Source organism: Sorex araneus, chromosome X, assembly GCF_027595985.1.
Source record: "Sorex araneus isolate mSorAra2 chromosome X, mSorAra2.pri, whole genome shotgun sequence".
NCBI lineage: Eukaryota > Metazoa > Chordata > Mammalia > Eulipotyphla > Soricidae > Sorex > Sorex araneus.
Genome location: NC_073313.1, coordinates 87,641,936 through 87,669,006, shown reverse-complemented (window position 1 = coordinate 87,669,006; position 27,071 = coordinate 87,641,936). Strand labels below are relative to the sequence as shown.

The 27,071-nt window shown below is 40.3% G+C and overlaps 1 pseudogene; it reads right to left on the bottom strand.

The window, feature by feature from the left end:
• Positions 1 to 4,062: 4,062 nt before the first annotated feature.
• On the bottom strand, positions 4,063 to 27,010 carry LOC101557242 (polynucleotide 5'-hydroxyl-kinase NOL9-like; annotated as a pseudogene).
• Between the last annotated feature and the right edge of the window lie 61 nt (positions 27,011 to 27,071).

Sequence of the window (27,071 nt, the reverse complement as noted above, 5' to 3'; positions counted from 1 at the left end):
CAAATGGGGTGGGGATTTGGCAGAGGCAAGTGGGTGCTAGTCAAGTGATTGGGGTTAAAACAATGTATGTGTGAAACGTAATCATGAATAACTGTAATTTCACAATGACTGAAATAAGTAAAGAAACAGCAAGACAGGACAGTAGCTGTACAAGATAGAAGTATAGATAAGAGGAATAGAATTGTGAGTCCAGAAATAAAACAGTGTGTCTAGGATCAACTGATGCTGACAAGTGTGACAACTATTCAACTGAGAAAAATACTCTTTAAAATCAGTGCTGATAAAATAACATGATATGAGACTGACACCCAACGACAGTAGACACGAGGACCAGGAATATTGCTCCATAGTTGGAAGCCTGCTTCATGAGCTGCAGGAGAAGGCAGCTAGAATAGAGATCACTAAATCAGTGATGGTTGGAGGAATCGTTCGGTATGGGAGATGTGTGCTGAAAGTAGATAAAAGGACCAAATGTGATAGCCTCTGAGTATCTATATTACAAACCATAATACCCCAAAGTAGAGAGAGAGTATCACTGTATCACTGTATCACTGCCATCCCATCGCTGATCGATTTGCTCAAGCAGGCACCAGTAATGTCTCCATTGTGAGACTTGTTGTTACTGTTTTTGGCATATCGAATATGCCACAGGGAGTTTGCCAGGCTCTGCCGTGAGGGAGGGATACTCTCGGTAGCTTGCCAGGCTCTCTGAGAGGGGCGGAGGAATCGAACTCAGGTCGGCCACGTGCAAGGCAAACGCCCTACCTGCTGTGCTATCGCTCCAGCCAGAGAGAAGGTATGGGGGAAATTGTCTTTCACAGAGGAAGGGGAGGGTGGCGAAAGGGCGTGATATTGGGGACATTGGTGGTGGAAAATGTGTACTGGTGGAGGGATGGGTGTTCGATCATGGTATGACTAAAACTCAAACATGAAAGCTTTGTAACTGTATCTGATACTTAGGTATCTGATACCTAGACAGAGCTTCCATATGGCCCTGTGATTCCACTATGGTCATCTACTTGCAAAACAAAGAAAAAACATTAATCCAAAAAGTCATATGCACACCTATGCATTGTGCATAATAGCCAAGAGCTGGGAACAATGCAACTGCCCAATAGTCAAGTGGATAAATAAATTATGATATACATTACGGAATACTCAGTCATAAGAAAAAAATGACATCTTTCAATTTGCTAAAACTTAAGTAGAATTAGGGGAAGGGAAGTGAATCAGAAAAAAGGGGGAAAATTGATGGTATCATTCATATATGGCATATAAAGAAACATGCCAACGGGTATACCAAAGTTTCTTTAACCAGTCATCTGTTTTAGGGTACTCGGGTTGCCAGGGAGATTGCTCCATAGCTGGAAGCCTGCTTCATGAGTGGAGGGGTGAAGGCAGATGGAATAGAGAAGGGATCACTAAGAAAATGATGGCTGGAGGAACCAGTTGGGATGGGAGATGCATGCCGAAAGTAGATAATGGAGCAAATATGATGACCTCTCAGTGTCTGTGTTGCAAGCCATAATGCCCAAAAGTAGAGATAGAGAGTATGGGGAATATTGTCTGCCATAGAGGCAGGGGGAGGGTAGGAAAGGGGAGGTATACCTGGGATATTGGTGGTGGGGAATGTGCACTGGTGGAGGGATGGGTGTTTGATCATTGTGAGATTGTAACCCAAACATGAAAGCTTGTAACTATCTCACGGTGATTCAATAAAATTTAAAAAATTTTTTAAAAAGTAACATACGCCTTTCACGCAGCCGACCTGTGTTCTATTCCTCCGCCCCTCTTGGAGAGCCCGGCAAGCTACCTTTGCGTATTGGATATGACAAAATCAGTAACAATAAGTCTCTCAATGAGAGACGTTACTGGTGCCCGCTCGAACAAATCGATGAGCAACGGGATGACAGTGATGACAGTGACCAAGGGGTTAGGTGATTCCCAATGAAAAAAACCCTGAAATACTACCAATAGAACTGTAATCTGAGGATGCTAAGATGGGGAGAAGGAATTTGGAGATACTGGTGGAGGGATCTTGGCACTTTGATGGCAAGCATGGTAGAACAGTACTGCAAGTATAAAATTAATTTGTTTATATTATTATATACAAGAGAGTCTCTTGCCCGCATGCCTGGCTGTCTTCCCCGGGGCCCCTCGGAGAGGATGGACGCAGCTTCCCTCCCCACCCCGAGCAGAGCTCCCAGCGGCCAAAGACCACCGGAACCTAGCTACAACCATGCTCAAGGCCCCTCTCCACACGTTCGGACAGGCCTCACGCATGAAGGTACTGGCAGAGGAACCCAGGTCTGTGTAATTCCATCAACGGTCAGCACCCAGAGACTTAAAAGCAAGCTCCCAGAAGCGCAAGGATGCTTTGTGATGTCTTATAGCCTTCTTCTCCCTCTGGGAGAAACTGGCAAGCTTCTGAGAGTTTCCTGCCCACATGGGACAGGCTGGCAAGCTTCCCATGGTGTATTCATATGCTAAAGCCAGTAACAAGCTGGATCTCATTCCCCTGCCCCTGAAAGAGCCTCCAGTGCGACATCATTGAGAGGGCCGAGCCGAGAGAGACTTCTAAGATCTCAGGGAAAGGAGGAATGGAGAGGTTACTGAGCCCGCTCAAGAAATCAATAATTAATGGAGATTTCATGATTCGTGTGATATTATTATATACTATATACATTATGTTTATATATTATATAATATTACATATTGTATAATATTGTGTATTATATTATACAATAATGATATATTATATAATATGCTATATATACTAATAACATATAGACAATAATATATGATAATATATTATTATAACAGTAAAAATAAATAACTTTTAAATAGAAATAACAAAGACAGTGTGTGGGGGTCTTTGGAACTTTGATTATAAAGATTTAATAGTCATACACAAAAAGCGTTAACACAATTTTAACCAAATATATTTCAATGATAATAAAATAAAAACCAAAATGGACTAAAAAGAGCCCTTACAAGTCAACAATTAAAATTTATTTATTTTATTAACATAACAAACTCTGATTTAATGAGATTCTGTGATTTACAATACTGTTAATAGTTGTTTCTCATGCACATACTTCCGATAACACACCCATCACCAGTATACCCGCCTTAATCTTCAAAAGGATCCTAATACCCTGCCCTTTCTCATTTCCCATCAACTCAATGAGAGTGGATTAAGTTTTTTCCATTTTGATGCCTTTGAACATTTGTTGCTACCTTGCTGTGTAATAATATGCAAGCCCTAAAATGAGACGGGTCATTTTTTTTCTTTAATTCCTTTATTTTTTTTCTATTCCTTTTTTAATTCATTCAGCATGATATCCTCTAGTTGCATCCACAGTGTTGAAAAATGCAATGGCTTTGATTTTCTTAGAGCTGTATAGTATTTCACTGTGTGTAACTTCTTGATTCATTCATTCATTCACAGCTGGGCATTTGACTTGGCTATTGTACTAAGTGTGGTAATGAACATAGGTATGCTTTATCCTTTCAAACAATTTTTTTGTGTTTTTAAGATAGGTATCAACTTGGCATCTATCATTTTTTTCCAGAACTGGTGAGCGACTTTTTCAGCATTAACCCAAATACAAAGAAGGAACTGGTGACTGGGCAGCGGGGAAAGTGCCAGCCTTGCAAGCAGCCAGCCCCCTTTCAGTCCCCGGCACCCCGTATGTCCTGTCACCAGGAGTGACATGAGTGCAGAGCCAGGAGTTGCCCTCAGCATCACTGGGTGTGGCTTGGAAGTAAAATAAAAAAACCCAGAGCTACTGGAAGATGTCCCGGGTGCTGGGCGCAGCCTGGCCTGTAGGCGGGCCCACCTTGGTCCCATCCCCTTCCCGGGGCGTCTGGCAGCACACACAGGCTCGCTCCCTCCAGAGGCCTGCGGCCACCTGCCCTCGCCATACGACCCAGGAGCCGGTCCCCGTTGGCTTCGGGCCTGTGTAAGGGGTGGAGCGCACCAGTCCACAACGTCCAGAGAGGACAGCGGCGGGCACTGCTTGGGGGCCCAGCCCCGAGGCGTGTGGCCCCAGCGGCCCCTCACCAGGACCCCAGCGACGACTTCTTCCTGCGAGTTCTCTCTCTGGGCCTGTCTTCCACCCCGTCCTCCAGTTCTCTGCCTCCGATTTTCTCCGAGGCGGCCGGGAGGTTGTAGTTGTAATCTGCGGTGGTGTAGGGCATGGTCCCTTCCGGGCCGCTCTGGCTCTTGATGACGCAGCTGGGGATGGAGACGGTGCCGAGCAGCAGGCACTTGACGGTGCGGAGCTGCTCCGGGGGCACGGGGGTGAGGATGTGGTAGAGCTTCTTCTCCATGTCGATGCCCCGGCAAATGCCGAAGCCCAGGCAGTCGCACAGCGGGCTCTGGGCCAGCAGGACAGGCCCGTCCGTGTACCCACGCGCTTCATCCGCTATCCGGGACAAGCCCAGCCAGCTGGCGTTCACCGCGTACATGATGTGGGTGGGGGCCACGTCGGAATGCAGGATCCGCAGCGCCATGACATTGAAAGGGACCTGGCAGGGCGTCAAGGCCTGCAGAGGCCGGAGGGGCTGGGGCGCGGGCAGGTGCAGCTGGCTCAGGTAGCCCAGCACGGCCAGGTCCCGCAGGACCCTGTTGAACGTTTCCCTATTGCGCGCGTGTCTCTGCATGGTGAACTCGGATCTGATGTGGATGAGCTTGTGTGCGGCGGTCATCGTAGGGCCCGCCCTCTTGTCCTCGGCCAGCTCCGGCTCAGGCAGCTCGGGCAGGAAGCTCGACCCCCGGCTCCGCGCCCTGGCTGTGCTCCTGGTGTACAGCCCGTCCGTGGCGTCCACGTAGCTGGCCGTGAGGTCCGGTATGAGCTTGCTGCGACACTCGAAGGAGAACTGGAGCACGTGTCTGGGTGCCAGGATGCTGATGAGGTCAACGAGCAGCAGCGGCCCCTTGTCTGTCATCCAGCCCATGGTGTTGATGACCAGGGGGGCCTCCCTCTTGTAGGCGCCGAACACATACTTCACCACCTCGATGTAGTTCTCATAGCAGTCATGGCACAAGGTCCTCCCGAAGTACCACCATCTTCTGGGGTGTCCTCTGGTGGTTGTAAGGGGGCTCAAGGACTGGCTTCGTGACGTTAAGTAAAGAAATGCAGCCGGGAGGGGTAAACTCTGTCTGTCCGAGGTCACACTCCAGATGACCTCGGACAGACAGAGTTTACCCCTCGCACGGGAGACTGTTCAGGAGCTGGTTGATGAGGTATCTGTTTGAATGTCGACTTCCCGATGTCGTGCTGCCCGCACATTATAATGACAGGGCAGCTGTCCACCTCCTCACAGGAGAAGGGAATTCTGATCCTATTTTACTGAGATATCTCCATACTTCTTTCTATAGAGGCTAAACCAGATCATATTCCCATCAATAGTTGATGAGTATTCCTTTCTCACCACAACCCCACCAACACTGACCGTTTCCAAACTTTTTAATATGTGCCATTCCCACAGGTGTGAGGTAGTTAGTTTTTGTTTTGATTTGCACTTCCCTAATTATGAGTTATGATGAGCACTTTTCTATATGCCTATTTGCCATCCATATGGAAAAAGACATATAATTTTAAAACTGACAAACGATCTAAGTAGACATTTCTCCAAAGAAGATATACAATCACATGAAATGATGCTCAGCATCATAAATCATTACAGAAAATGACTTTAAAATATGAATAGATTTTATACTTTGTAGGATAGGTATCATGAAAATGCATAATCAAACACAAAAAAAGAATCTCGGAACCGAGCAGCTTGCTGCAGAAATGCCTCCAGACTTTGCAATAGGTAGATTTCACCGGCTACTCCAGATGGGAGCAGGTGCTGTCCCTCCCCCTGCCCTGCCCCTAGGAATCCCAGTGGCCACCATCTTCCATAACCCAATGAAAAGTGCAGGTATGCAGGAGCAGTAATGGCAAACGCCAGACCTCATGGGATGGAAGAGGAGCCGATCCCTCTCGTCCCCTAGACCCAGTGAAACTCTGAGATGATACCTACCAACTGCTTCTGGCTACTAACTAAGCCCCTTAATGGCCGTGACCCAGAGACACACAAAAGAATCTCCAAAACGAGGAGTTCACTGCAGAGACCTCTCCGGACCCTAATTATTAAAATTTTAGAACTTCAAGAGTGCACGGCCACAGGAGCGGCTGTGCAACATCATATATTATTCATAACAAGCAATACAAAATAAATTGTATAGCATTGCCTTTTCAGCAGGTTTGAGTAAGGGTAGGAAAATTCCAAATAATAATGGTGGGACTGGTGTCAAATTATTGAATGTAATTAAAGTAGAGAGAAAGTATTGTGGAAATTGTCTACCACACAGGCAGGGAAGGGTTGAGATGGGGGAAATACTGGGGACTTTGGTGGTATAAAATGTGTACTGGTGAAAGGATAGGTGGTTGATCATTGTATGACAAAACTCAAATATAAAATCTTTGTAACTGCATCTCACAGTGATTCAATAAAAAATGGGGAGAGCAAAAAAGAAAGAAAATGCACAATAACTGATATGAAGGAGAATGTAATAACAAAATTGGAGCTCTCCTACATTTCTAGTGTGAATGAAAAAGTGATGCAGCCATTAAGGTAAACCATCTAACAATTCCTCAAATGGTTAAACAGACTTGTCATGTAACCCAGCAATTCCTTCCTAGTTAATATATACCAAGGAAATAAATATATATATACACATAATCTTTAATTTTTCATAGTAGCATTACCCATATTTTCTAGAAGTGGAAACAAGTCAAATATCAATCAACTGAAGAACAGATAGACAAATACAGTACAATAAATACTATCCAGACACCATAAGAGTGAAGTAGTGATGAGTGAATCAACCTGTTTTTCTTCTTTCCACAATCTTTTATTAAAGCACTGTGATTTACAAAGTTATTCACAGTTCAGTTTTAGACACACAAATTAGACATACAACATTGCAGCACCGATTCCACCAGTGTCAACTTCCCTCCACCAATGTTCCCAGGTTCCATCTCATATTCTTCCTCCCGCCCCGACCCTATCCAGGGGCCCTCTTGACAGGCACCTTGTTAAGTTTGGTTGATAAAGTTTGGATCTCTTGACTTTCAGTGTTGTTGGCTCTGTGGTCTGGATGTTTGGTTCTATCATTCCTTAACACCACCTTTGTATCTGACTCCCTTGCCCTGGCCCCTGTTGCTTCTCATCAGGCTCTTCTCTGCCTTCCCTCAACTCTATCTTCCCTTTTCCTCTCTACACTCTGAAGCCAGGATTGATGAGGCAAACCCCTTAAAACATAACATTCCCTCATCCAGTTATTCTAAATACCACATATAAGTGATTTCATCCCGTGTTTATTCTTTTTCTGGCTTACTTCATTTAGCATGATGTCTTACAGTTTCGTCCATGTTGTGGATAACCTCGTGGATAAAATCAACGAGTTCCTTGACTTTATCATCCCTAACAATTGTGTAGTACTCCATTGTGTATATATACCACATCTTCATAATCCACTTATCTGTTGTTGGACATCTAGATTGGTTCCAAATATTGACTATTCTGAGTGCTGCAATGAATAGTGGTGTGCAAACATTCTTTTAAATGAATTTTTGTCCTGAGGATAGATACCCCAAAGTGGAATTACTGAGTCATATGGGAGCTCAATTCTGAATTTACTGAGTACCTTCCATACTATTTTCCATAGGAGTTGGACCAGACAACATTCCCACCAGCAGTAGATAAGGTATCCTTCTCTACCACATGCCCACCAACAGAGATTGTTCCCAGTATTTTTGATATGTGCCACACTCACTGGTGTAAGAGGATATCTCATTGTTGTCTTGATTTGCATTTCCCTAATAAAAAGTGATGATGAGCATTATTTTCATGTGCCTGTTGGTCATCTCTTCGTTTTCCTCAGAGAAATGTTTGTTCATTTTCTCTCCCAATTTTTGATGGGGATTTTTTGGGGGTGGTGGTTGATCTTTGATCTTTGCTAATACTTTATAGATCCTCTATATCGACCCTTTATCTGATGTGTAGAGTGCAAATATTTTCTCCCACTCAACTGTCATTTACTTTCAACCTGTGTTTCTTTTGCCATACAGAAACTTATAAGTTTGATGTAATCCCATTTCTTTAGTTTGGATGAATCAACCTGAAAACATTTTTCTGAGTGAAATAATCATCACATTAAGCCATGTTATTACATGACTCCATTTATATCTAGGGCAAGCATATTTATAAAGACAACAAAGTAAATTAGTGCTTGCTTAGGTCTGGGGGAGAAAAGGGTACAAAGTTCTTTTAGTGGCAGTGAAAATGCCAAAATTTGTTATTTTTTGGTTTTGGGGGCACACCCAGCTATTCTTAGGGGTCATTCCTAGATCTGCATTCAAGAATCATTCCTAGCAGTGCTCAAGAGATACCAGGGATTAGTCTGCTGTATGAAAGGAAAATGCCTTACCCACTCTACTATTCCTCCAACTTCTTTAAAATTATATTTTGATGGTTGTCGTACAAGTCTCTGAATAAACTAGCAACCATAGATTATAAAATTTTAAATAAATGAATTGCATGATATGTGAATTATCTCAATAAAACTGATGATTTAAGTGTAAGATGAATCATGTCTCCAAAACTTATGTTGGAATCCTTACGCCAGTACCTGTGAAGATGATCTAATCAAGTTAAGATAAAGTCATTAGATTGGTCCCTAAAGTAATATGACTTGTGTCTATATTAGAGAAGGGTAATTTGGACAGAGAATAGAGTGGTGTGTGTGCCAACAAAGGAATACCAAGGACAAAAGGCAAAAGATCAGAACCCAGGAAGAAGCAAGAGATCATAGCCAGAGTGTCAGAAGAAGTGTGAATCTGATGACTATCTTGAGGCTCCCATCCTGGAGACAAATAAATTATTGTTGTTTGAAGCATCTCATTTTGTGGTATTTTGTTATAATAGCCCTAGCAAAATAATAGTTGCTTTTAAAAAATAAACCAATAATTGGCAGTAAAGAGATAGTACAGAGGATAGGGCACTTGCTTTGCATACAGGCAACATGTTCCATCCCCAACATACTTTGTGGTTCCCTGAGCCCCTCCAGGAGTGATCCTGAGTACAAAGACAGGAGTAAGCCCTAGCACCACTGGATATGGCTAAAAGAAAAAAGAAATCAATAAGGTAGCAAGTTTCAACTTCTATGATATATCAGAAATAACACTGAAAACCATGTTTAGGAACCTAATATTTTGTCCCATTTCTCTCCAGACTTACTGTGTTACACTAAGCAAATCATTGGCTATCTTGAAACCAAAATTTTCCCAGTTAGAAATTACAGCAATTGGGTTGCATGATCTCTAAAGTCCACTGAGATATTTCCTATAATTAAGAGAACCTATCTATTTTACAATTCTGAAACTATGTACATTAGTGTGGTAATCAGGTAGCATCAGATCTTAAAATTACAGCAATATCAAAGAGTAAAATATTTTATATTGAAATAAACTCTTTCATCTTGGGGTTCTTTTGTTCATCTTGAATTCACATGGGAATTAAACTCACTCCTGGTTTTTCTTCCCTTCTATAGAAACATGAAGTCATTCTCTAAGCCGTACGGTAACTAATTATACACTAAGATATAATGTCATTTTAGAGACATAATACAGTGGTGACCTCAACTCCTTTTGTTCTCTCTATAAACGTAGAATTTCCTGTCCAGTTTTGTATTTATATAAAACCTCTGTGATGCCAGTAACTAAACTTCATTTAACCAAAGAAAGAAAAGTATCACTGTCCTAGTTCTTGTTCGGCCTTGTGCTCAGACACTTTGTGTGGTTTGTAAACCGTTAGGTTTGATGTACATTAAATAAATCTTACACTAATCTCCCCTTTGTTATTAAAAATGTACAACGTGCTGTTGTGCAACACAGCAAGTGTTCAAAATGACTTCAATTTGGAACATAATACTTACCTTTAGTTTCCTTTCTGCTTTTTCTTAACTTCCTTTTATCTCTCTTGTAGTCTTTTTCTCTTTGTAAGAAATGTCACTCGAACCTTTTGACATTAGCAAATTCTATTGTAACTGAAGAAATGGACTATGCATCAGTTGTTGAATTGTGCACATGCCATAAATATATCTTTTATTTAATGCATAGCCCCATGTAGGATTGAAATTGACTTTTCAGGCCACCTCAAACCAGCAGAATGATTTTTACATGCTGAATATTCAGTAAGAAGTTTTATATTTAGCTTCAAAATAATGAGTTATTCTATCCTAAGTGCCAATCATTGGTTTTATTGAAACTCATGATGGATTTTATTTAATAGTTTGCCTGCTCTTTTAAGATTTCAAACTTACTATTGCTAATTTGTAGCTAAACTTTTTATCCTATACATTTTAATAAAATGGGATATTTAATTTCATGCCACAGCAGTTAGTTTTATATTCATAAATTCAGTCACTCACTCATTCAGCAGGCATTTGTTTAGTACTATGCAATATTTTATATAGATTGAATTATTATAAATTAAACTAGATTTCATAAGGTTTAATACATAAGTGTCTATTTAAGAGAAATCTACAGTTGGTCCTTCTGTAAAGGATATCTGGTAAATAGATGTGTCTAATCCAATGCATGCTATCTTAAGTTTATTTGAGGGGCTGGAGAGATAGTACAGCAGGTAGGGCACTTGCCTTGCACTCAGCTGACCTGGCTTCAATCTACAGAATTCCCATCCACTACCAGGAGTGATCCCTGAGTACAGAGCTAAGAGTCAACCCTGAGCACCACTGGATGTGGCAAAAAAACAAAAAAGAAGTTTATTTCAAGTAAAAACACTATTAATTGGACATAGATAACGTATTGATAGTCTAATGTTGACAGGAAACGTAAGTGTGAACTCACACAAGAGAGAAGACTGACATTGGGTATTTCTTTAAAACTAGCATCTTTGGGGGTTTTTTTTGTTTGTTTTTTGTTTTTGTTTTTGGGTCACACCCAGCGATGCACAGGAGTTACTCCTGGCTCTTCACTCAGGAATTACCCCTGGCAGTGCTCAGGGGACCATATGGGATGCTGGGATTCGAACCCGGGTCGGCCGCGTGCAAGGCAAACGCCCTACCCGCTGTGCTATCGCTCCAGCCCCAAAACTAGCATCTTTGGGTTAGGAAGATGGCTCAAAGCACTGTAACCCATTTTTTTTGTTTGCAGTTGCCCAGATTCAATTATAAGGACTTCATAATACCCTGTGGGCATCCAGAAATGGGGTAGCAGCACTGCACAAGGAATGGTCCCAAACACAAAAAAATGGCCACCAAACACAAAAACATATCAATAAAACAAGGATGCTCAACCTCTACTGATTCTGTACAAAGGAACTTCAAATGAGTTTGCATACATTAAGGTCATTTCTGGAATTTGGGGCACTATGGGTAATATAAAGTAGTGTTCAAAGTCTGAGCCACTTCCATGTGTGGGTGCCCTGGTTTACATTACTGAGAAGAATAGTACAAGTTAACATGAAATTTCTAACAGCTGATAAATCTCTGAGGCTCCTATAGAATCAAAGTCAATTGTCTACAGACACCACCACCTCTGAGGGTGGTGCATGCAACACCAATAGAAAGACACCCTAAGTTTACAATAAAACCATTTGAACCACATGAAGAAATTAATCACTATGAGGAAAAGTCAGCTGTCAAAATAAATGGCAGGATTATCATTCTAAGAACTGCACCCAAAAAAAAGGTTGAAACTATAAAATGGGAATGCCTAAAAAAATTAAAAGAGTAGGATTACTGAAGAAGGAAAGGAATTTGAAGAAGAAATTAAAACATCTTCTAGAAATCAAATGATCATTGCAATTAAAAACAAAATAAAGAAGTAAATTTACAGATTAGTGGTAGCAGAGGAGAAACTTAGTAAATGGTAGAATTTAACTGAGAGCCTCAACAAAATAAATAAAAATAGATGAAAATATGAATGTTTAAATGCTTAATGAAAGAATAAGCAGAATATCACTAATGTAGATTCAAGTACCCATTCAACATAGATAATGAGTTAAGTGTTGCATCATAAACTAGCATTATAAATTAATGGAATATTTGATAAATGTTGCCAGGACAATCTGTTATCCCTGAGAGTATAAAGAAATAAAATTATATCCCTGCTACATTTCATACACAAAAATTAACTCTATGAATTAAAAACCTGACTATATAAAGCACAAAACTAGAAAAAGAATTTGGGAGATCATCTTTATGACATAAAGATAGAAAAGGACTTTCAAAAAAGTTAGAAAAGAGCTTATTCAGGCTAGGGATTAATAAATGCTCAGTGGTAGAGCATATGTCTTGCATATATGAGGCCATGGAGGAGAAATGAAGTAGAAGGAGGAGGAAGAGAAAAAGGAGTATTCAGCAAGACATAATAAACACAAAGGACAAAGGAAAATACTGACAATTTTTACTACATTAAATAAAAATTCTAGGAGTCAGGAAATGGTTGAGAGAAATGGAGTACATTCTTTGCATGTGCCAGGCCCTAAATTTATTATCTGGAACCATATGCCCCCCTGAGTACAGCTAGGTGTAACGTTGGTGGTGGCCTCTAGCACTACCAGGCCTGAACAGCACTGCACTATAAGGGTAAGTACCATCAAGAACCCCAGGCTTAGAGAAGAGACCCTGAGCGGCCCCACACGAACAGCTCCTCTGTTCCTGAACGCCCATGATCCCGGAGGCCCACAAACTACTTTTGGAACCCAGCGGCTTCTTGCAGAAATGCCTCTAGACTGTGAACTAAGCTACAGCCCCATGCCACCCCGGGAGGGGAAAGGTTTTTCTCTCGGCCTTTCCTTTTGGCGGCGGCGGCGGCAGCAGCGGCATGGCAACTGCCATCTTTTATTTTATTTTATATTTTAATTTATTTATTTTTAATTAGTGAATCACCATGAGGGCACATTTACAGATTTATACATTTTTGTGCTCATGCTTCCCTCATACAAAGTTCGGGAACCCATCCCTTCACCAGTGCCCATTCTCCACCACCAGTAAACCCAGCATCCCTCCCACCCTCCCCAAACCCATCTCCCCCCACCCCACCCTGCCACTGTGGCAGGGCATTCCCTTCTGTTCTCTCTCTCTAATTAGCTGTTGTGGTTTGCAATAAAGGTGTTGAGTGGCCACTGTGCTCAGTCTCTAGCCCTCATTCAGCCCGCAACACCATTCCCCCGGATGGCCTTCGACTACATTATAGTTGGTTATCCCTTCTCTGAGTTGGCCTTTCCCCAGAATGTGAGGCAAGCCTCCAAACCATGGAGTCAACCTCCTGGTACTTATTTCTACAATTCTTGGGTGTTAGTCTCCCACTCTGTTATTCTATATACCACAGATGAGTGCAATCTTCCTATGTCTGTCTCTCTCTTTCTGACTCATTTCACTCAGCATGAAACTTTCCATGCCGATCCACTTATATGCAAAATTCATGATTTCCTTTTTTCTAACAGCTGCATAGTATTCCATTGTATTGATGTACCAAAGTTTCCTCAGCCAGTCATCGTTCTAGGGCATTCAGGTTTTTTCCAGATTCTGGCTATTGTAAACAGTGCTGCGATGAATATATAAGTGCACATGTCGTTTTGACTATACTTTTTTGCCTCTCTGGGATGCGACTGCCATCTTTTAGAGCCCACTAAACAAAGGTACGAGCTTGCAGTGATGTAACTTCTGGCAGAAATTTCTCTTGACATAATTACTAAAGTACCAGAAATCCAAGACCTCATATGCTCTTCATTCTCAGCAATGGAAAACAAATTATCAAATGATGGCTTTTTGGCAGATCTGATTGTTGGGGGAAAATTCCAAACAATAATAGTGAGTTTTCTGTCATAATATTGAATGTAATCAAAGTAAAGAGAGAGTAAAGTGAAAATCATCAGCCATACAGGCAGCGGCAGGGGGGTGGGAATGGGAGGTATACTGGGGTTCTTGGTGGTGGAACATGTGTACTGGTGAAGGGATGGGTATTTAATCATTGTATGACTGAGACTTAAACCTGAAAGCTTTGTAACTTTTTCATGGTGATTCAATAAAAAAAAAGAACCCCAGGGACCTGGGTGACATAAATAGATTGATAAACATTTTATATGACAAAAGACAATGAAATTAAACTGAGTCATTAACAATAAGTGTACATTTTCAATAATTATCACCAATATATTAATACACACTGTTTTTAACTCCTACAAATCAATAATTAAAAATGTCTAAATGAAAAAACTTAGGTAGATATGAAATGAATTGGTAGTTCCCAAAGGAGACTATCCAAGTAGAGGAAATATGAAAAAGAACTATATGGGGTGTTATATTAATCCGAATAAACTGGACTTATACTGAAGTTACAAGTCATCCCTATATCTCAGTCATGAAAAGTCAGCTGTCTATCAGATAGCACCCAAGGCAGCATTCATTCCTTTTGTGAGGTGACTGAGAAACTGAGGCTGCTATAATCATTAGCTTCATTATCTCTACCGCCAACTTCCATGACCATGGTAATGATCATGACCATCAGAGGGGATGCTCAAGTGGAGAAGGCAGGGAGAGACAGAAATTAAAGAATCATAAAAACTGCCTCAGCCGCATCAATATGAGGTGGTCCACATCACATTTTTTGGTTAGGAGTAGTCATATAAGGAACTAGAAAATATAGGTCCCTGTTGTGAAGGAGGAACATAAAAGAGTTGGGTGAATACATAGCATTATCTCTGCCACCAAAGTCCATTAATGTTTATAGGTGAAAACAATAGAGTTTGTAACCTGAAAACTTGAAAACAACAAACCAGCCAAAATGACAAACAAAACATCAAACTTATACATTATAGTGTGATGCTATAGTAAAAATAAACAAACTAGACCTGAATATATAAATATAGATGAGTCTCAAATAAAAAATACTGAAAAAGCATTAAAACACAGAAGAGATAATAACCTATTTCTAGATGATTGCCTCTAAAGGAAAAAAAAGAAAAGGAAATTAAATGGTAAGGAGAGAATGAATCTTCAGTGACTTTTTGTTTCTTTTAAAAAGTTATCTGTAAAAACAAATTTATAGAGAAAGAAAGTTGGTTCGTGTTTCCCTGAGGCTACGAATAGAAATGGTAAGTGACTACAAATGAAAAATTCTTGGAGTGATGAAGTTTTTAAAACTTGGATTGTGGTGTTGACTACATAGCTCTGTAACTCGTTCACTCCAATAAGGTGCAATTTATTATATTTAAATTATTCCTTAATATAGCTGCTTAAACATCAATCTGTCATAAGTATGACAAAATATCATATTGTATTTTGCTATTAATGTAAAAACATATATTTGTATGTACATTGAAAGCTTTTTTAATGATGAGATATTAATAACTGGTCTCTGCCTATAGGTTTGATGGTTGAAGTAAATTGCTTTTTGGAAAGGAAACAAAGAATGTGGATGTAAAAGATATTGCTAGAATAATAAAAATGACAATAATAGCTACTTGATTTACTCATTTAGCTTACATTCATATTTAATTTTTAAAACAGCCGTGTTCATTATTCACTCTTATTTCATGAAGGATATTCAGTGAATCAGTTTTTATTATATGGGATCACTTTGGGCATAATTTCACACAATTTTCAATAGTACATAATTTTCTTCCAAGTAGTATTAGAAGATAATACATTAAAAAGATACCTATATGAGGGGCTGGAGTGATAGCACAGCGTGTAGGGCGTTTGCCTTGCACGCGGCCGACCTGGGTTCGAATCCCAGCATCCCATATGGTCCCCTGAGCACCGCCAGGAGTAATTCCTGAGTGCATGAGCCAGGAGTGACCCCTGTGCATCGCCGTGTGTGACCCAAAAAGAAAAAAAAAAGATACCTATATGATCATCTCTGAAAAAAAGTTCCAAGGCAATAAATAACTACAGGCAAAACATGCATAATCATTCATCTTCCCATTAATAATTTACTACAGTAATTAAATGAAGTTCTAGAGCTTGACCAGCTAGCATTTATTGAGAACATATTAAGCACCAAGTCTCAAGTGTATCAATCTTCACAATAACCCTTTGAAGTAAATACTATTACACCGCACAATTTTTAGATGAGTAAAAACAAGACTCCAAATAACTCGACTAATTCATAGCTAGTGAGTATTCCAAGTGTCTCTACCTTAGTTGCTCCTGCCAAGAATATAATTTATCCAGAATTGTGTAATGGGGGCCAAAGTGACAGCACAGCAGATAGGTCACTTACCTTGCATGCAGTTCACCAGGTTTGATCCCTGGCACCCGATATGGTTTCTTGAGACCCACAAGGAGTGCTTCCTGAGCACAGAGTCAGGAGTCAGCCCTGAGCACCATTGGATATGTTCCCCCATAAAAATAGATCTTTGTTATAAAATTCACCATAAAAATATAATGAAAGAAGTGTTGTCATAAGTCCTTGTTAATCATGTTGGAGAAAAACATTATTTTAGTTCAACCAATGATTGATTTAGGTCATTTTTACACCAAAGTTTCCAGAGAATTCATATATCTCCGAGTGAGTTGTTCAGATTGTCTTTTCAGAAAGACTTCAGATTCACTAAATCATCCGTAATCCTCCAGTTGATTCAACTCCAGAGGAATTGGGAGTGTTAGCTGACTCATGACCAGGTGGTTGACATTCTCTCTCAGCAATGGAATAAAATGGGTATAAGCCCCACTATAAAGATAATAGTAGGGACTCCAGCAGAAAACCAGATATATCAATAAATTTCTGATTATAGAAAACAGTTGTGGACACAGCAACAGATAAAGTAGGACAGAAGAAGCAATAACATAGAGTACATATAGAGTACCACAAGAAAGAGTATGCCCTTTCCCACATATGTTCTCACAAACGCTCAGAACTAAGAAGCACCAGAGTACATAATGTACTAGTGAGTTGTGTGTCTGACAAACAGCAGAGATTAATTAAGTTCGGTTACAGAAAAGACTCTCCAACCTCCAACTCCCCATATATAGAGAAATACTAGAAAGGATGTTTATTCTCTAGAGAAACAAAACAGTCTAAGAGCAAAGGTCTCTGCTTTCTGATCCTTGGAGTTTCCCTATCCAATCAGCCTATAATGAAACATTCTAGTTGACATCTATAGCCAAGCACAAAATTCCAAAGCAGATGTTTATATTTTATTTCATTGTTATTTCTGTTTTGTTTTGTTTCTTGGCCGCACCTGGAAATGCTCAAGGTTACTCTTGGTGTAGTGCTCAGGGGTCACTCCCAGCAGTTCTCAGAGGACCATGTGGTGCTGGGGATTGAAATTAGTACCTCCCACATGTAAGACATGTGTTCAAACCCTTTGAGCTATCTCCCCAGACACTAATTTCATTAATTTAATTTCATCTCCTCAGACTTATTCATTAATAGACACCCAGGGATCATGAGGTACTTGAAGAAAGTTTGCATCATAAAAGAGATAAATAATAAACAAAAAATGACCCTAAGAAAAACAATAGCTCAGGAAAAAGAGCTAAAACAGCAATAATCCCATTGAGACTTTGGATTTTTATTGACTTGCATTAAAGTTTTGGATTGTTTTGGATACTTTAGACATTTTAACAGTATTTAGACTTACTAATAAGTCTTCAAATCCATGAACACAGGTTTTATCAATATATTTTTGTCCTCCTTAATTGCTTTCAACAATGTAATTTTTATTGTGTCAAGAACACTTAATATGAGATCTCAACAATTTTAATGTTGCAAATTTTAAGATTGTGCAGTATTATTACATATAGATTCTATACTGTTCATCAGATCCCTATAACTTATTCATTTTTCATAATGAAAACTTTATACTCAGTGAATTTCCTGTCTTCCCAATTCCCCAAGGGTTGGAAACCACCTTTAAACTCTCTGCTTGAATTTTACTACTTTAGGTATCCCATATAACTCTGATGATGCTTTATATGTCCTTCTGCTACTGAATTATTTCATTAGCATAATGTCCTTCATATTTATTTATAATGTCAGTTACAGCAGAATTTTCTTCTTTTATTTAAGTCTAATAATTATTTTATTGTGTGTACATATAACATTTTTATTATCCATTTATTGATGGGCATGTAAGCTCTTTATATGACTTATATACTGTGAATAATGCTGCAATGAACACAGAAATGCAGATAGCTCTTCAAGACCTTGATTTCAATTTTTTGGATATATACTCAAAAGTGAGATTGCTGGATGACATGGTAGTTCTAAATATTTTAATAAACTCCATACTATTTTCAATAATGTCTACACCAACTACATTCCTACTAATTATGCAAAGTTTCAAATTTGTCTACACTCTTAACAGCCCATGTATTCTTAAAACTAATAGTCATCTTAACAGGTGTTACTGAATAGATCATTAGGTTTTTATTCACGTTTTCACAATAACTAGTGATGCTACTTTAATTGCAACTGTGGGCCAATTAGAATGCATTTATTGGAAAATATCTAAGTTCTTCTCCCATTTTAAGTCAGCTTATATTGAGTTGTAGGTGTTTTGTATATTTGAATATTAATCTCTTTGTAGACTACTATCTGAAAATACTTTTTCCTATTGTGTAGGTGGTCTTTCATTCTATTGATTATTCCCTTTCTTATCGGTTATTCCTTTCTTATAGAACCACTTGTCTATTTTCACTCTTGTCATGTTGATTTTAATGCTATAGCCAAAAACTCATTATCTGTTCCAATACCATGAACTAAATGCCCTATTTTCTTCTAGAATTTCTACAGTTTCAGGTCCTAGTTTCAATCTTTAATCCTTTTTGATTTGATTTTTATGTATGGTACAAGATATGTAGATTCATTCTTCTGATTCCCATTTGCAATCATCATCATCATCATCATCATCATCATCATCATCATCATCATCATGGCTTGATGGTCGATTTTCTCAAGCAGTCTCTTAACGTATCCATTCGTCTTAGCCCTGAGATTTTAGAAGCCTCTAGTTTCTCGTTCTTCCCATCGGTGCCGCATTGGAGGCTCTTTCAGGGTCAGAGGAAAGAGACTCGTCATTGTTACTGGTTTTGGCATATGAATATGCCACGGGGAGTTTGCCAGGCTCTCCCATGCAGGCAGGAAACTCTCTATAGCTTGCCAGGTTCTTCGAGAGGGAGAACTAGGCTACAAATTCCCGGGAGCTTAGTTTTATAGTCTCTGGATGTTGGCCACTGATGGGATTACACGTCACAGTTTCTGGGTGTGACCGCCTAGCTACTGGAAATGGGGGATCTGGGCGAAAGAGGCCCAGTCACGATCCGAGCAGGCTTGGAGATCTCAACCCCGAGTCCCACACACCTGGGTTCCTCTGCCAGTTCCTTCATGCGTGAGGCTCATCCGAATGTGTGGAGAGGGGCCTTGAGCATGGCAGCCAAAGAGTTCTGGAACCCAGCCACAGCCATGCTCAAGGCCCATTTGCAATAACATCAAAAATACTTACGTACTAAGTAACCAGGAACATGAAATATTTTTATGTTGAAAATTATAAAACATAGACAGAAGTAATTAAAAAAGACACAAATATTTGAAAAAACATTCGTGTTCATTAATTTGAAGCGTTAACATTGTTAAAATGATCTCCCGCAGCAAGCGCCAGGTTGCTCACCCACCTGCTCTACTCTACCATTTCACAACTAGATCTCATAGAAGATGCAAGCCAAGCAGCTAAAACTCATGAACACCCCAATCCCCTAGCTGAAAATTCTAGGGCGCCATCAAGAGGGGCGGCACTGTATGGGCCCTGCAGAAGCCCCTGCAGCTGCACCCACACCCCATGGCTGCAGCCACAACAAGGGCTCAACTCTTCACTAATTGCTTCACTAATATTCTCTGCAGAAACACTAATCTGAGAAAAATTTTAGGTAACTCATTGCCCACGCTGAGAACTCTGGGGTCTTCTCAGAGTGGGGACAGGCAGCACTCACCCCCTTACTTCTAGGAGCCCCACTTCCCACAGCAGCTACCATGTCAATTCTTTGGGCCAGACCATAGGTCCTGAAGTTTCTAAACTGCAGGATACCTCCTAACTCCTCAATAGTGAAATTCCAGTAAAAGCTCATTCAATTAGATAAGACATTAATATATAAGCCAGCAAAACAAACAAAAACAACACAGAAGGCCCAACTAGCAACAAACAGCTTAGTAAATCCTTAGAAAAGGGCTTAAAAACTCTGTGATGAGATAGAACAGTTTTCACATTAAAAAACTTATGCCTTGGGACTGGAGCAATAGCACAGCGGGTAGAACATTTGCCTTGCACATGGCCAAGCCAGGTTCGATTCCCAGCATCCCATATGGTTCCCCAAGCACCACCAGGAGTAATTCCTGAGTGAACAAGTCAGGAGTAACCCCTGCTTTTGGGTGTGACCTAAAAGAAAAAAAAAAACTTATGTCTTAGACCTATTTATTTAATAGTGGAGCTTTGTCATATAATCCATTTCAACTCTAGAATTGCATTGACAATTGTAGTTTTTGTCTATATTTAAAAATGAATAAAGAAAAATATATATATTGCCAAAATGTCTAAAGTATCCAAGGCAATCTACAAATTTAATGTAAGTAAATCAAAATCCAAAATCTCAATGGATTTTTATATAAATAGAAAAAATACTAAAATTCACATGGAGCTGTAAAAGATTCTAGGTAGCCAAAAAAATTGAGAAGGAAAACAATTTTAAATAGCACCTTCTGATTCAACGTATTGAAATGCTAACAGAAGGACAAAACGGTATAACATAGAACAGATCATATAGAAAGAGTGAAATTCTGCACATTTAAACATGATTTTCATAACAAAATTTGTGAACATAAAGTTAAGGAAATTTCTTGGAAAAAAATAGGAAATAAAGAGGTTGGAAATTCAAATTTTAAAATAAAATATAGAGGGGCCGGAGCGATAGCACAGCGGGTAGGGCGTTTGCCTTGCACGCGGCCGACCCGGTTTCGATCCCCGGCATCCCATATGGTCCCCCAAGCACTGCCAGGAGTAATTCCTGAGTGCAAAGCCAGGAGTAACCCCTGAGCATTGCTGGGTGTGACCCAAAATGCAAAAAAAAATAATAAAAATAAAATAAAATAAAATATAGAGAAACCCAAAATTAACAGGAGTTTTAAAGAAGTGAATTGAGAAATCAGTGGTGAACAAATTGCCACTGCAAACAATACAAGGTAATTTTATGGGAATTTACGAAGTTTCTATATCAAAGGGGTCTCTCAGTGTTCAGTGCTGTGAACCAAAAATTCCATGCAACAAAGGACCATACAGATAGTGCAGTGGGCAGGGCACTTACCTTACATGTGGCCATCCCAGGTTCAATCCCCAGCATCCCATATGGTTCCCCAAGCCCCACATTGAAGTTGACATCACTGTGAAATTCTAGAATGCCAAAAATCATAAGGAGTTAAAAACTGCCAACAAGACTACTCTACAGGATGAAAACTGACATACCTAAAACTCAACAATAAATAACTTTGTAAGTAATAGTGCCTCAATATATAATTTTCAAGAAAGGAATAATACTAGAAATTTTTCACCATTTTTCACCAGCACATTAGATTCCAGAAGACAATTGACGCATCCCTTCAAATTCTGCAATAAAATTACTTTCAAATGAGGTTCTGCACCTACAAACTTATCAATCAAGTATGAGAATAGAATCAAAACATTTTCAAATACTTAAAAGTAAAAAAAAATGTTTCTGTCACACTCTTTGTTTGGACTTAGTTTGAGGATACATCCCACTATAAGTGTAAAAAACCAAAAAAAAAAAAACATTGAGATCCAATAAACAGTGTCCACATTCTAGGAATGCAGTGAAGTCCTAGGATGACCGTTATTCCTTAGAAGCAGGAAACATTGAAGAAATAATACAAAGAGTTGAACATAAGTTTTGCATATAGGAGATCCATATTTGTTCCCTAAACTCCACAGTACCCTCAGCACTACCAGGAGTGACCTCTATGTACAGAAGCTGGAGTAACCCCTGGCTGTGGCCCAATCTTCCCTCCAAAACAGAACTGGGGACCAGTTAAAGTAAAAGAGAGGCCCCAGAAATGAGGTATCCATCAATGAAAATAGAAATCAAGAGATTTCATTTCGATTTTCTCCGCGCCCGCACCCCCAGAATGACTGACGAAGAGGAGGGAGCTGCTTGGGACACCAGCAGCCCACCAGCAACCTGCAGTATGTGACTTGAGAGTTTCCGCCAGGTCCCCCGTGCGGAAATCTCTCTCTCTCCTTCAACTTTTTCCCTGGACTTTAGACAGAAACCCAAAACCGCGCGGCCTCGCGACCTAATGTCATCTTAGTATCAGCAATATGTAATGGTTCCTTCTTAATGGGTCGGACTTTTGTGGGTGATCCTAACAAGAATAGTAAGTATTTTATTGAAATATTGAAGGCAATCAAAATGGTAGCCATCTCTCTAGACTGAACTAAGCTATATCCCCACGCCGGCTGAAAAGAAATATCCTTCTTTCTCGGGAAGAAACGTGGTGTGGTGTCAAACATAGTGTGATGTCCATTAAGCAAACAGACCTGGTGGCGTGGGAATGGGAAATAAGGGGAAAAATTAGGTACATGGACCAGCGGGACGCTGGTGGTATCTCGAGCCGGAGCCGATATCAGCACAAGACCTTTGGTTCCAGAAACTGCTTGCAGACACTCTACTAGACTATCAACTAAGCCAGAGCCCCACGCCGGCTGATGACAGGAAATAATCATCCTCTTCGGTTTTTTTCCTTTGTCAGACAGCGTGGCGATTACTAAACAGGCGTGAACTCGGTGGCGCGGGGCAAGGGGGAAAAAGAAAAGTTATGTAACAAACAGCAGGACTTAATATCTCTCTATTCTTAGCAATGGAGAACTATCAAATGCCTCATTGGCAATAGGACTGTCTTTTTCATTTTGGGGGGAAACCCCAGCAACGGTAGTGAGTTGTGTGTTGAAACATGGAATGTAATCGAGATAAGCGTAAATGAAGTGAAACTTATCACGTACAAGGGTGGGGACTAGGGAGGTGGGAGGGGGCGGCAGATATACTGGGGGGGTTGGTGACGGAAGAAGGGCACTGGTGAAGGGAAGGGTGTTTGAATATTGTATAACTGACATAATCCTGAGAACTTTGTAACCCTCCACTTGGTGATTCAATAAAAAAAAAAAGAGATTTCATTTCACCTTTAAAAATGGATAACCAATTCCTTATGTTACACCCCCCCAAAATTGGATCAACCAAAAGAAATCATGAGGCAGGCAATGCCTTGGCCTGAGGAAAGCAATCAAAGAAACAATAATTTAGACCAAAACATGTCCATCAACTCGCTTGGAAATAGCTACTTAAATATAAAAACATTCAGACAAGAGATAATCAAAATATTGTTCTATAAATAAAGATTCTTTGGTAAAATGGCCTGGTGCTACATGTATTTAATCCATGTAAACAGAAAACTAAAAGCAAGCAACTGTGGAAACTGACATTGCAGACATTTTCCACCTTAGGAAATTTGATCACTTTGGAATAACTATCACTTCAGTCTCCTCAGAAGAAGTGGGGGGAGGGGGAGGGGAGTTTGCAATGAAATATAAATGGCATTTGGGGTCTTCTATAAGAATCCTTTTACTCTTATTTGTGCTTCTTCCCTGGAACATAAAAATGATGACTAAAAAGAACAAAATCATGCAAACGGCCACTACATGGAACTGAGTGAAGCGAGTCAGAAGAAAAGAAAGGGATGGATATACGTGGGGTTTAAAGACACACATTGCATTATAGCACTGTCACTGTCATCCCGTTGATCATGGATTTGCTCGAGCTGGCTCCAGTAACATCTCCATTGTGAGACTTGTTACTGTTTTTGGCATATGGGTAGCTTGCCAGGATCTGCCGTGCGGGTGGGATACTTTTGGTAGCTTGCTGGACTCTCTGAGAGGGACAGAGGAATCGAACCTGGTTTGACCATGTGCAAGGCAAACTCTCTACTCTCTGTGCTATCACTCCAGTCCCAAAGACACACATTAAGGGAGCTAAAATATGGCAAAAGACAACAGAACTGAAAAGCTGGTCCACAGAACTGAGCTTACAGAAGGTGAATGGGGGGGGTGTCGAACAAAAGGGACCTTGACAGAGGAAAGTGGGTACTCTGGTGGCAGGAGTGGCAATGGAATGATGGATGCATGAAAGCATTATTAACAGTACTATACATCACAGTATCACTGTATCACTGTCATCCTATTGTTCATCAATTTGCTTGTGTGGGCACCAATAATGTCTCCATTCATCCCAGCCCTGAGATTTTAGCAGCCTCTCCTTACTCGTCTTTCCCAACGATTGGAGGCTTTTTCAGGGTCAGGGGAATGAGATCTGTTATTGTTACTGTATTTGGCATATCAAATACGCCACGGGGGGCTTGCAAGGTTCCCCCTGTGATACTCAGAGCTTATTCCTGGCTCTGAGCCCAGGGATCACTCCTGGCAGTGCCTGGAAGATAATATGGGGTGCCAGGAATCGAATTTGGGTCAGTTACATGCAATTCAAGGCAACCAGGGATTGTATTATATCCCTGGTCCCATGTTGTTTTAAATGGTTTGGTTTGGTTTGGTTAGTTTTTGGGCCAAGCCCAAGGTGCTCAGGGCTTACTCCTGACTCTGCGCTTAGGAATTATTCCCAGCAAGTGCTCAGGTTATCATATACCATATGGGATGCTGGCGAGGAAACCTGGATCAATCACATGCTGGGAAAGCGAGCTCCCAGCTGCCCTCTCTCCCAGCCCGGGGCCTTGGGTCTTACACTCAAATTTCGCCACCACAGCTCCATGCTATAATCATAAGGGCAAAGTGGGCAAGGCAAGGGACAAGCCCAGACCATCCTCACACGGGCAGTGGGCAATGCCAGGCTCGAGAGCCACTGGCTTCCTGATCCCAGCCCAGGGGCAGCCTCAGCCCAGCTGGGGACAGTGAATAAGTTGGTCTAGTGAAGGGAACCACACAGGCACAAACAAGCTGTACCTCAAATAAAGATTTTTTTTTTCAGAAAATAATCTTTCTGACTTTCTACCTGCCTTCTTCCTGCTTCTTGCCTGGAATATAGAGATAATAACTGAAACCCTAGCAGTCATCTTACGACCTTGAAAACGAAAGTAACATACTAAGAGCAGCAAATCAGAAAAACAGAAGAATCTCCGTTCCAGATGAGTTCAGAAGCCCTGAACATGTCCTGACTCCTACTTCCAGTTGCCCTTTAGTTGAGAAGCTAAATCTGTGCATATCTAAGTCGTGAGAATCAGGTCTTTCTACTAACTGGCAAACCCAATTTCTATTTCTAACCTTCCTAGTATGTGAAGCAAATGTTATATACCTTGACAATGTAATGTTCGCATGTGAAACAAATGTTGGAAGGAGAAAAGGAAAATAAATATAGCTGTGATTTCTTTATTTTAAATAGCTAAGAGTCATTATTAAATCATTATTAAAATTGAAACAGGGGATCCAGGTATAGTATAGCTAGGCCATATGCCTGACATGTGTCCAACCTAGGACTGTGGGTTTGATCCCTGGCACCACATGGGCCCCTGAATATTGCTGGATACAGTCCCGGAGGCCCTCAACACCACCAAAGTGTCCTAAGTAATTACCAGCATTGCATTCTTGGGCCCTTGCATTGATTTGTTCACCTGGTTGGCTAAGAATCACCAACAAGGGCCCTGGTCTCTTGACCTCTTGGAAGGCCCCCTAATTTGAAACAAGAACAATATACACTTGGTTCTTCATCAATTTTCCCAAATTTTCTCAGAGGCTCCCAAATTTATTTGGCCTACCTACCCCCATTTCAGAAGAAATAAAATCATTCAGCACAGCCCTGGAAATCTACCATGAGTGAATGACCAGGAAGAGACTCCCAGTTTCACCCGAGGATACTACCACCCTCCCAGTTCATTCCAATGCCCTTCCCCACATTTCCAACAGTATGGCCACTAAGGGAAACACTGTTTTAGGGGAACTACTAGAAACTGATATGCCTTATGCTAAATCTTTCAGATTGCACTGTTTCCTCAATTTGATCTCATGTTCCCTTTATTACATTAAACTCTTGTACAAGTAAATAGAGAAACTTTGATTAGAGTATGGAAATGATTCAAGTTTCAGCAAAATTTGGTTCTGTATGACAAGTCTGTGTGTGTACAATGAGATTATCTAGAACAAAGCTAATATCATGCTAACGGAGATTGTATCACGGTGATAACTGTAGTGGGTTTAGCTTTCAACTTCTTGCATTGAATTTCCTGCATTTTTAATAATGAACATGTGCCATTTGGGGAAATAAAAATAAAGCCATTTTGAAACGAAGCAGTTAGATTCAAAGAATAAAAAAATCCAAGTTCTGGAAGTCTGTGATTTAATGTTCCGTGAAACAGATTCATAATTCAGTCATAAAAGTCTCCCCATTATTTTTTAAAATTTCTTTTTTGCTTTTTGGGTCACACCCGGCGATCCCCATTCTTTCTAAAAATTAATATATCACTGAGTCGTCTAGCCTCCTCTGATCACTGATCCCTGTCTTACCACAAGGTTGTTGGAAAGGACAAGATGACTTCAAATAATTAAACTTAAACTACAATGTGTCCTCATGACCTAAAAAGCAATGAAGAAACATCAACTTTCATATAAGGTACTTTAAATATTCGGCTGTAATGATAATAAACTGTCTACTTCAGATATTGCAAATATACTTTATACTGGTGTCCTTTTTCTCAAAATAAAGAGTTCCAATACATTATCTCATAGGTACATTTACTCTTACTCTAACCTCCCAACTCTTTGATACCTTTGTTTCTTTTGCACATGACCTAATGTTTCCTTCATCCTTTATAATTTGGATAAATGCCACTCACCTGAAAAATCCAATCCCTGGTACCACCATACACCGATGGCATTTGGTTTATACCTCTTTTACAACAGTTCTCAGGGTTGCTAAGTGTAAT